This window comes from Filicampus tigris, chromosome 18 (genome assembly GCF_054856515.1).
Source record: "Filicampus tigris isolate MCC_2025a chromosome 18, RoL_Ftig_1.0, whole genome shotgun sequence".
NCBI lineage: Eukaryota > Metazoa > Chordata > Actinopteri > Syngnathiformes > Syngnathidae > Filicampus > Filicampus tigris.
This window is the reverse complement of record NC_141234.1, coordinates 7,647,481-7,659,747: the sequence shown is the minus strand read 5'-3', so window position 1 is coordinate 7,659,747 and position 12,267 is coordinate 7,647,481. Positions and strand designations below refer to the sequence as shown.

The window sequence follows — 12,267 nt, the reverse complement described above, 5'->3', positions numbered from 1 at the left end:
ACGTCCTGAACCCCACAGGAATAATTTAGATATTCAGAAACAATCCCTCATCGTTTGGAAGAACAAAACGCCCGGATGAAGACATTCAAACCGCTATGGAGTTTCTCTGCCGTACTCTTCCAAAATCTGAACATGTCCATTTTGTCTTACGGACTCATTAAAACTTATTAGTGTCATCTGGAGACCCAAAGCGGGCAAATTTAGTCTCTTAGTGCTGGCAGTCAGGTGGCCTCTAACATACCAATGATTTTGACCCAAAATGTGAATATTTCGTGACCCCCAGGGCTCATTACTGCATATTACTACCTCTGTCATGTTGGGGGAAAATGCAGCCAAAAACGGTTTGCATCCTCACCTATGGTTTCAGGGGTATTATCACTCCTGTGCAGTGCAGATTTGACCTATTTGCGTTTTTCGTTCCATGGAACCCGTCCCCAATAGTTTTCTGAAAAACTGATCTGATCACATATTTGTGCTCTTTTATAATCTAAATCTAAATTTTTCCGTTTCGAAATCATATGTTTACGCCTTTTCTTTTTTATGTGTAACTTAATCAGAGTTTTAAATTATATTGAAGTGTTTTGGGATGTAGGTTTTTGGCATGTGTACTGTATAATGTAGGTCGTTATAAAAAAAAAAAAAAAAATCAGGACACCGATTGCTAACAGTTTGTGTGGGTTTACAGTCGTTTGCTCGCTTGTCTTTTGCGTTAAAAGCAATTGTAGCTGTTGCGCTGGAGTCACTACAGTGCAAAAAAAAAAAAATAAATAAGGCGAACTAAGATATGTTTGTATATGAAATGTGCACTTCGAAGCGGCATCAAATGAGATCTGCTAGCTTTATCATCCTCATTGGACTATTTTCCTGCCACCAGTCATTCTGGGTCTAATTGCGCCGCCAAGAGGGGTTCACCTCAGAGGTCACTGGAAAGTGGGATGATTATCTCACCCACATCTTCTCTCATCATCTTCCGTTTCTCTGCAACTTCCTTTTTCCGATTATCTGCGTTGCCACTCTTCCTCTTTCATCCCTCATGCTCCTTCGTTGTCTTCCCAACCCTGTGAATACCTTCTTTTTTCTTTTCTGGCCCCCTCCATCTTTCATTAATCAAAATGTCATTCTCCTATAGAAAATGTAGTTAATAGACAGATGACTGCAATCAGCTCTGGTTCACCCTCAGGTCACCCGTTGCTTATACACTGTTTATTGTGTGCGTGCGTGTGTGCGTGTGTGCGTGCACGGTTGTGTCTTTTCGTAAGGCCGTGATTGACGTGTGATCTTTCGTGAGAGAGGTGCAATGCAGTCTTATTAAATTCCACGCTAGATTGGATGGTGCATCATCTGCATATACCAGAAATATTGTAAGTGCTAGTGTCCCGATAAATCATCCTCTTCTCTATCATAATTGAGCCATGACTCATTAGCGCATAGTTATCCTCGTCCTGTAAAAACATATTCAAAGAATTCTTGGACAAGGGGATGATAGATAAATGAGAATGGACATAAAAGTGAAGGAAAATTCAAAAAAGAAAAAAAGTTGTGTTTGAATATACAACAGGTGTTCCACAGGTATCTATTCTATGCCCATAACTCATTTAATATATTTAGAGTTTATACAGCAATGTTTTATTTTAAACAGAGACCTTTAAAACTATATATATATATATATATATATATATATATATATATATATATATATATATATATATATATATATATATATATATATATATAAAAAAAACTCCATGCCATATTTCTGTATATCTGTGTTTTGGTGTTCCACAAGTCTCAATTGCGCACCCACTATCAATTTAATGGCTTTAGAATGTATACTCGTGTAGGAGTTTTAATTAGGTGAGCATTTCAGAAGCTTGGCAGTCCCATGTTTTCTCTAGAGTGGCCTATGATATAATGATGAACCATAAGTTAAAGATTCCAAATGTCACATTTTTAGGATGCCAAGGTGATGAGTTTCTGGGATGTGATCAATGCTGCACAACCCTGATCACAGGGTGACTAAAGTGTCAGATGATGACACTGAGCAGGAATCAAGAGGCGAAGAGTTGAAACACAGAAAGCAAGTATTACTCCGGTGGATCCGATGTGAAGGATGGACGAGGAAGACAGCGCAAGCTAGAAACCGAGTAGACGTGTGAGAGGAAGGGTCACTAGTACAGGCATGAAATCAAGGAGGGAGGGTTGCGGCTGAAACGGGTGATGGGAAACTATCAGGGCAAATGAAGCCTATTTGAGCGCAGATGAAGTCATTTGCGCCGCGCCACCCAATTCGCATCATACCGACAAGCGCCGCAACACAAAGGGCCAGCGGAGATAATGGGAAAGCAGGGATTTCATCTGCACCACCGACAAGTGTAAGACAAATGGGTAGATGTATGTGGTTTGGTGTAATGCGGTCCCCATCCCAGATGCACTGCTAAAGTAGTGGCCACATTGGACTTCTTTTTCTCAAACATTCAGCCGAAACATTTTTTAGAAAAAAATATGATCATTTTTGCTATTCATAAGTGGTTACAATGTTGGTTTATGATGCTTCCTATCACAGTTTAAGTGTTTATAGGTAACACCCAATGTTTTGAGTAATTGTTCTGTACACGAGATGCAGTAATTTCACAACACTGCCTAGCTGGACATTTAAAATACACTCCTGTAAGGGCCAGAGAAGAGATATCTATAGAACACAGACGTATGAAAAGATGTCAACCTGTTCCGTGCAAATTGCTTTGTGCTAAGTGAATGTAATGTTTGATTGTTTTACTTGGTGTCACTTTCGCAACATGTTTCCACATTACAAACAGCCGACAAATGAATTTCCATAGAGATGTACTGTAAGTACCCGCAAATTTTCCAGCATCGCAGTCAGAACAGCAGCTGTCTCTACGGAAATGGGGAGAATGTAAAATTGGCCCGTAGGGCTTAACAGGCTGATTTTATGTTATGTAAAGATGACGTCATTAATAACAATTAGCATTCCAATAGTGACGTGGCCATTCTATAATCTTGTGCATCCATATTAATTTTCTAAGGAGCAAAAAGCTTCCTCTGTTATAGCAGTTTGTAGTCGTTTCTCTGCATTTCTCCATAAGTGCTTTTTATTGCGCTCTAACTGCAATATTTGGCCAAATATTTGATGAAAATGCACCCAAGTAGCATTGAGTATTTCGAGCTGTGACATTTAATTTGCAAATCAGAAGGAAATGAAACTTTCTGCCCTGCCGGTCATGATCCCGCATCATCATCACACTCACGATCATTCAGCCGTCTTTACTAATGTATGTTGTTTAACATTTAATGCAGGCGATGAGAGGGGCGAGAGCCGTGGAGGGTCAGCGGGTTTGTTCTTCATCTCTTTCCCCCCCCTCGACAACCCCCAATAGCGTGTCCTGCCTGTGAACCGACACTCCATTATGACCACCTTAATGGCGTCTTCAGTGCGTGCAACTTCTTGCAAGTCATTTGACACAAATTGAGTTGATGATTGCACAGTTAGTCGCCCCCGTAGTTACGTGCTATTCTTTATTTTTGGTGTATCTAAGACTAATTCAGAGATGCAGACACAAAGCAACTTTTTTTGTTGACGATGAAACTATTACTTTGAAACGTTTTTGGGCCTCTGTTACAGCACCAAATAAATTATCGAGTCCTATAAATTTAAAAGTCCCGATGAGGCTGTGTAATTTATCTTACTGTTTAAAAAAAGATATGACCTTACAAATTAACTTAGTCCTTACGATTTTACTAAAAGAAGCTAAAAATATCAAACTGTATGGTGTTTTGTTCATACAGTAATCCCTTGTTCATTGAGGTTAATGGGGACCACACCCCCCCCCCCCCCCCCGCGAAAGGCGGAGACTGCAAAGTAGAGGTTGACTTTATTATTATTATTTGTATTATTTTTATTTTGTATTCATTTATTTTTGTTTTTTATTCCCGGTGGGATGTATACATTCCAGATTTTTAAACAATCATTGTTGTAGTTTTTGTGTTGTTGTTGTTGTGTGGATTTAGTTGGTACGAATTTAGTTGACGTTAATATAGTAGCATATTGGCTTTTTTCTTCTCCCTTCCAGTTCTTTAAAAAAAAAAAATGTCCCTCAATGTTTTCAACAATGACATATTTTTAAGCTATTTACCATTCAAATTCCATCCCTGTTTTCCGGCCTTTGCGTATATTTCCATGAAGGTGTATTACAATACTGCATTTGCATGTGACATTTCCTCCCTCCCTCCTCCCTGACACCGCCACATTGACACATGACACCAGCGAGCCCGGCACGTACGACCTTGCGCCTCCTCTTCCATCCATTCTCTCCTTCTGTTCCGCATTTTCAGTTCTGCAGCTTTCAATTACGCCGCTGACATACAGTATGTGTCATGTCATCTTCTCTCTCCTCATGTGCGAATTCCGCTGCACTACTCCCATCTTGCTTCTGCTTTTTCCTTCCGTCCCCTTCAGGACTTTAACCCCCTTATTTTGAGTAATGCTGAAATCAAATTGATGAAGCAGTGAATGAAGCATCCCACACGCACACACACTTACAGTCCAGACAAATACAATATACACGCGCAGTTGTTGCCCAGTGTGGAACAAAACTGGCAGACGTTCTTGTTTTCCGGCGGTCGGCGTTCCAAAAATACAACAAATAAAGGTGACGACGCAACTCAACTCTATATTTCACATCTTCAGAGCAGCTGCTGCGTAACAAGGCACGTTACAGAACACATAAAATGTGAGAAAAGTGTCACTTCTATGGAAGGAAATACAGAGAGCACATTATAGCAAGTACCTTTTTTTGTAATACAGTGTTTGCTTTAGTCTTGTTTGTGCTACAGTGAAAACTTCTTTCCGTATACTAATAAATTGGCCGTTAAAATGTTTCTGTATTTTTTTTCCAACGTTTTATTGTGTGTAAATGACAAAATGCGAGTTTAATGACTCGATACTGATTTTGTAAAGTGCCAAAGCGTATTAGTTTGGCCATGTGTGATGTTACGTGAGTTTAGGCTAGTCTGCCACGCTAATAATATTGATGAGTCTCATGTGAAGGTGGTTTTGTTTGTGTTGAATAATTTAATGTTGGAGTGCCACTGGGACAAAGTACACAGATTCACGCGTACATGCTCATATGGTCACTCAAATGTAATCCACAACCCTTTCCATCAACGCCTTTGTTGGCTTACCCCAAACTCGTCTCTCTTCCTCTATTATTGTGCACCTGCAGATGGATGTGGTGGTGCCCTGATGGTTGCAAAGCGGGCTGTAATGTCCCCACCATGGTGTCATGTATGAATGTACAGTATTTCGAAACAATTGTCTAATATGAGTTGTACCTGCACGGAAGCTGCAACATGAATGAATAAAAAAGACAACACACAAAGTCAAAAGCACCGACCGCACTATTGCTGAAGTCGGCGTTTATGGGATGCACTTTATTTTCCAAAGCGCCTTGCTTAATATGGACATCAATCACGGAACAAGCGCTTAAGCTGCTTAAATCCCCACGAGCACGTCGCATCTTAGCAGAGCGAGTTAGACGACTTTGTCAAAGCTCGTGTGCATCCAATAAGCAACAAAGTGCGCGCTTGCCTGATTGTTTGTCCTCCGGAATTCCTCCTTTGTTCCAAAGTTGAACTGACAAGGAATGCGAGGGGGGCTTAGCGCGGCTACATGGTACTAATTATCAGGTTAAAGCTTTTAATTTGAGGGTTTTAGTAGTGGGGCTTTGAGTGATCAAAAGCATTATCATCTGGCTTGTGCTGCCGTGATTGTTAATTGTGTTCTGGCGCACACACAGTCACGACCTGCAAGCTAATTGCTGCCGGAGTTATTTGAAGAGATGCCACGGTTTTACCTTTACTGTCAGGAAACGACCTGAAACGGGTGCGCGTTTGCAGTCATTGTCAGTGTCGCACACTGACAAGTTCAGCGCATCCGTGAGGTCTTACAAGATGAATAATAAACACAAATAATGAGGACTTTTATAGCGCTTTTCAGATGCTTATCGATCACACGCTAGTATCAAACAAAGCGTACGGAACACATACATGAGGAGGCTTGGTGATGTTGGGGATGCTTTTCTGCAGATTGCGTTGTTGAATCTGTGCAGGATACAATGAAATCTCAAGACTGTTGAGGTCAGGGGTCACCAACTACTTCCCACTCCTTTTTTTGTAGAGCGGTTGCAAATGGTGACATGGTGACCTTTTGTTTTTATGAACTTTTTATTTGAGTTTTTTCTCTGAAATATGAGATGCTTGTGCTGGCCTGGTCAAAGATAAACAATCAATCAATCAATTAATCAATCAAACAGGATTGTTTTCAGGCTTCTGGTGTCGGTGCCATTTTCCGTGTGTTGAATGTTTATCAGCGTTTTTGAGAAACTTTTTCGGGTTTAATGTTTTTCTAAAGCATTTCATTGTGCATCAATTATATGCAAATTTGGGTTATTGATGGGCTGGACTGGTCCCAATCCTCCGGCAATAGCGGGATTGACTGTAGAGTAAATAAACAAATTGTTTAAATAGATTGGATTGATTGTTCCGTCTTAATTTTTTTTTTTTTTTTAACTCGATCAGTGATTGGCTGCGAAATCCTGATTCTGCTGTGCAGTATTAAAGATGATCTGATGATCTTTATGTCGAAATATTTTCAATGGCCATTATTGTTACAGTCACTGTGACGTGGTCAGTCCATGTTTATATTCCAGGGACCTTTAAAAAAAAAACAAAAAAAAAAACCCAGGTTCACTAATGGGCTGATTTTCTGGTTTAACATTATTGACCGCAAAATAAACTAATTACTATGGAAGTAGCATTTAGCAACGTGTATGTAAAACCAGGTTGAATCAAGATCTGATCCAGATTTCTTGTTTCATTTGACACTGTCAAGTTCATTTAAAATCTTTTTAAGCAAAGGCTTGTAAGCCTTGGCGGAGGTCTCCCATCCATTTAGGGCTTGTTAAACCACCTGTAGGGATGCCGCGATGGGGGAACAAGATGTGTGAAATGAAAAACCAACACCAGTGTAATTACAGAGAAGTTATTGTGCAGCAGAATGCTGATGCGTCTGCCAACTCACACGGCTGTGACTCTCAAAAAGTCTTGTTGTTTTCTTTTCTTTAACGGTTCGTTATCTCATTTCACAGCACTGCGCCATATACGAGGCTGCTGCTGTTCTTTTTTCGCTTGGTGAGATCCCAAAAATGATGTTGTGAGCAAGCTAGATTGCACATACACCCACACTGATTTGCTGAACGTTAGTCACTAAACTCATAGTCTGGTGATATGTTGTGTCCAGGACTTTGGGTGCTGCGACTGAAGTATTTCTGGTGTTTTTAGGTCTGTGCTGTTACCAGGACGACCGGCCGGCCGGCCGACCGGCTTGGCACGGAGCGTTAAAGACCACTCGTTGCTCACGGGAAAATAGATTGCCTTCCCATCGCTTCACCTGTGTCTGCCTCGGTACACCGGGGCCTGCTGCAGACCTTTATTTGTCCCCCAGGGCCAATTCATTCTTCTCTCTTAGCAATAAAAGCGGTCAGCGCCACGCACGCACACAGAAGACAGAGGCAGCAACAAGCACGCTTGGAGATTGTGGCAGGCGCAAAAGAATTTATTAGTTTTGACAGATGGTTGTCTGAGACGAGAAGCACAGTGCAGGAACTTAAATTCAAAGTGCAAGGGATCATGGGTACTGTCGGATGGAATAATGCTCAAGACAAATAAACGCCTCCCCACAAATAGCCACCTCCCTTTTCCCCATCAGGAAAACAACAGGTAGTACTTGTAATTCTCAGTTCGGTTCCGAGTCACGGTTGGTCACGAGCGTTTACCGCCGCGCACATCTAAATGCTGTCGCTAACCAACACAGCAGCACCTACCCATGCACTTAAGCAGTCTCTCGGATGAATTTCAATCGATAAACGTTGCCCTCAAATACTTTGTGGATCCCTCCTTCTTCCCCTCGATAAATAAGACGGATAGTAGCTGACTTTGTCAGTTCCTTGATGGTCCTTAAAGGGTTAACCAATGAACTATTTGAATGTTGTTACTAACCAGCAACACCTAATGAAGCATTTAAACAGTCTCTTGGATGATTCAATGTGCATTTTATAAACAAGTACCCTGTGCAGTATTACATTTGATTTCATAGCTGACGACTAGTATTTCGCAATGTTATGAGAGTCCGTATATATTTACTTCGCAGGTTTCCTGGCATTTCTCCAACAAAAACTGACTTAAAAAAAGATTTGAGACACTTATTTGACTTGATGTATTCTAATATATCAGCAACGTTGTTTAACAGAATCGAAAGTTGAATAAATAAACATCGTGCAGCAGTGCGCCTATAACAATGAACCAAACTAATTAAAATGACTGCGGTTTGGCTTTTGTGAGCATTAGAGTGTGAGTCCAATCATTAAAAGCCAATTTGGATAAAGCTGTGTGGAGTGTTTGAGATATTATAAAACTCCCTGAAATGATTAGGAATCATGAAAAATGGATTTTTAATTGCAGTAGCAATCCTCGGATGGCTAATGCAGATAGAGCGCTTCTCTTTGAAATCTAATCGGAATATAGAGGTAGCCCTCCTAACGTAAGCGAAGTCCTGCGCCGGCATTACATGAGTCTATATCGAGATAAAGTGCCTTATTTTATATCTCAGCATTTCATCAACGAGTGGAGATTTCCGTTGAACTTTATACTTATTTGCATTATGCATCGTGGTCAAGCATCCAAACCAAAACTGCAACTTGACCAGAAACATCTAAAAATGAACATTGTACTGGTATGTGCACAAATGTTTGGCCACCGATAAGACTTTATTCATTATTCTGCTCCATTTTCATGAAAACTGGGTGATTCTGAGGACACCAAAGGCAATTTACTGTGTAGCGATATTGACCGCTATGCCTGCACAACCAATTGTCAGATTCATTTTAGTCAGAGAGGTCATATGTTACTTTGTTATTGCGGTTTGTAGGGTTGTACAACTGGTGACAGCCAGAATTTCCTCGACTCTTTTGAAGGTGAACTACTCTGAGATGTTGTCTTAATTCCTACCAAATTCAAACCCCCGTAGCCAGCAACATGAAATCTGGTAGGCGAGTCTGTCATGTGGATGTATAGTATGTCAAATAATTTCACTTGTTTGTGTTTCTGCATTGTCATTCATCCGCTGTGTGACTGCGGTATTTTAGCAGGCGTCAAAGTGACCTCTGAACATATTTTTCATATGCCTCAAACTAATTGTGATGGAAATCCACCCAAAATGGGAAAGTGGAGGAAATGATAAAGGTTTGCAGCCTTTGTAAAATGTCAAAGATCAACTCCACTTCATAATACTAAACTTCATAAAAGACATTTTTTTTATGGCTCCCATTTATGAGACCATAATTCTAATCATCCAGACCTTCACAGTAAAGCATCCACCTTGTGGAATTGTTGAAAGGGCTTCTCTATGTTTTTACTGCTGTCTTTCATATATGTATATCATCATGGCCCTCGTGAAACTTCTGTTATTTAATCAACTTTTGTGGGGATCACCCAAAACACTGTTTTAGAGCGCATTTTTGTTTTGCTGAAAATGCTTGGATTGAATTGAGCTTGTTTTAGTATTAGTTTGAGTTTTTTAATGTATGTAATATTTGTCGAGTGCAAGATGGGGAGGAAAAAAAAGGTCAGAAAGTCTTGTGCAATGAAATAAATTCCAATTCTCGCTCTCCCTACACTGCTATTTTCAGCTTTTGATCTATAAGTGAAGTTCTGCCCACCTCTGCCGCTGCCTGCTTCTGGCCTTGGTCTGCCTTTCACAGCTCCAACCGTGCGCGGATTAGGGCTGGCTGAGCGGTCATACCATGAGAAGTCTAATCCATCATTAAGAGACAAGAGGAGTTTGGCAGGATTTGAGAGAAGACGACCTGAAATGTAGCGTGACGTGCCGAGAGCGACATGCAAATGTGCGGCAAAATTTGGTCTTCCCTTCATATTTACTTTGAAAGACACAAATATAAAATGACATGACAATGTGTCTATCTGATATCATTACTGCACGTCTCATGTTTCTAACAAACTGTGTCCAAATCCGGAAAGAAGCTGATGAGTTACGATGAATTTATTGCAGCCTAAAACGGTTGCCGCAATACAAGTGAATGGTAGAGATCGCCGTGGACTCCCGGTTCAAGATGGTGGTTAAATCTGCACGTCCTCAACCGGCCGATTCTTGATCGAGTCGCCATTTATGTCTATGGGATTCTTCTCTGCACGCTGCCAATGGAGCACAGCACCGCCACTTGTGCTTTCTTGCCGCCACCGTAAACTTTCTGGTGGTTTCCTGGCCAATCAGAAAGACTACCTGAGTGGCAATTCTTGTGTGCGGGGTCACTGGATGCTATACGTTCAATGCTTCTCTTCACTTGTTGCCCAAGCATTTAAACAGGAAATGCTGTTTTAATGAGGAAATGGTTGATCATTATTGGATTGAAAAGGAAATAAGCACAATGCATGGTCCATAGAACGAAAATGGAACATACTGTAATTTAACTATGATGTTTTATTTCTTGTGTTCACATTCAGAGAACGGCCAGCAGGGGGCCGGCCAGCCTCACTTGCCTACCCTGACCGTGCGTCCGTGATAGCATGTTTTTATCTCAAATGGTATTGAATACTATAATGCCCTGTTTTATGGTCTTCCTAAAAATAGAGTATTTCAAGTTGCAAATTTTCCAATTCTTGCAGAATTTGGGAGCACTTTTCCTGACAAAGACTTAGAAAACGAACTTAACAAATGTTAAACCAAAAAAATGACATATCCAGAACTACCTGTTTAAAAAAAAAAAAAAAAAAAAAAAAAAAAAAAATCTTCTCTGAATATCTTGTCACCTGTTAACACCTGTCGCCTCTTTTTCCACATAACGTGATGACATATAATGTCCTCGGTGTCTCAACGCATTTCGTCATGTTTTATTGATGCATTTTGTCATGTTTTGACGCAAACACAATGATGTTATTTATTTACATGTGCCACTTCCATTTTCCATTTCCGTCCGCGTGTGCTCCACGTTTCAGTTCTGTGATCATGTGTTATGATTCAGAGTGAAATGCAGGCACCTTCAAATGATATTTTGTGACAGTCCTGCTGCTGTAAAGAACAGACGTTACATCCAAGGAGGAGCTGTTCTATTCGCCTTGTTTATGCCACTGATAAAGCATCAGTTTGGCATTGTGGACTTGTTTATGGGCTGCAACCTCGACAAAGGTTAGGGGGATTTTGGAAGCCCCTTCCACACCCTGCGGTGTTTGAGGCTTGGCCACGTTTAGTGCGTGTGCACGCGGGTGTGTGTCTTTGGGGTGCCCGTGAGAGTATTGTGCAAGTGGGCCGTGTCACAGTGTGGCCTTTAGAGAAAGGTCGGTCCGTTTGGAAGAGGAATAGAAAGATCACGCCATGGCAGACACACATGAAGAAGCCCCAGTGACGTAGATCCAGTGCACACGACAAAGAAACAGGAAATTGCTGACCTTTATTTACAATATATGTGTACGTCTATATTCGATAAGTATGGTGCATGTAGGGGACGTCTATAATTCACGGTACTGCTATGTGAGGGAATGGGTGAAGAGTCACCTGATATTATTGACATCCTGCTATATACTAATTATCGTGTGGCTCTCACTGACTTGGGATCAGTTACTAATGATTGTGTTACACTATCCGGACAGACATTAAGGGTTAGGGTTTGAATAAAGAAATAAAGGAAAATCTGAGTTTGCTTCATTTCTTGAAACTTGTGGTACTTTGACGGTGCTTCCCAGCAGGCCCACTAGTTGAAACACGGCAATCTGATAGATATTGCGTTTGTGGAATAAGTGTTAATCCACTCGTTTTTATCCATCTTTGGGGGCGGCCATTTTGTCTAATGTCGACTGAAAATGACTTCACAACTGCTCACAACGACCAATCACGGCTGACCTGTTTTCTGAATCTGAGCCGTGATTGGTCGCTGTGAGCAGTTGTGATGTCATTTTCAGTCGACAGAAGACAAAATGGTCGCCCTCAGAGATGGCTAAAAATGAGTGGATTGACAGGTATTCCACAAACGCAATATTTATCAGAATGCCATCAGAAAATGTTTGTGTTGACTTCCCCTATAAGGAGGCAAGTAGCACAAAAACTCACGCTTATGTTTGCCTTCCATATGAAACTTTTCCATGTAGTCGTTCAGATCTACTACCAAAAAGTGAACTTGCAAA

General features: G+C 40.9%; 1 protein-coding gene across 1 annotated transcript in view; it reads left to right on the top strand.

Moving 5' to 3' along the window:
* csmd3b (CUB and Sushi multiple domains 3b) overlaps positions 1–12,267 on the top strand; it is a 318,466-nt gene that overhangs the window by 13,889 nt on the left and 292,310 nt on the right. The gene's annotated exons all lie outside the window — the stretch shown is intronic.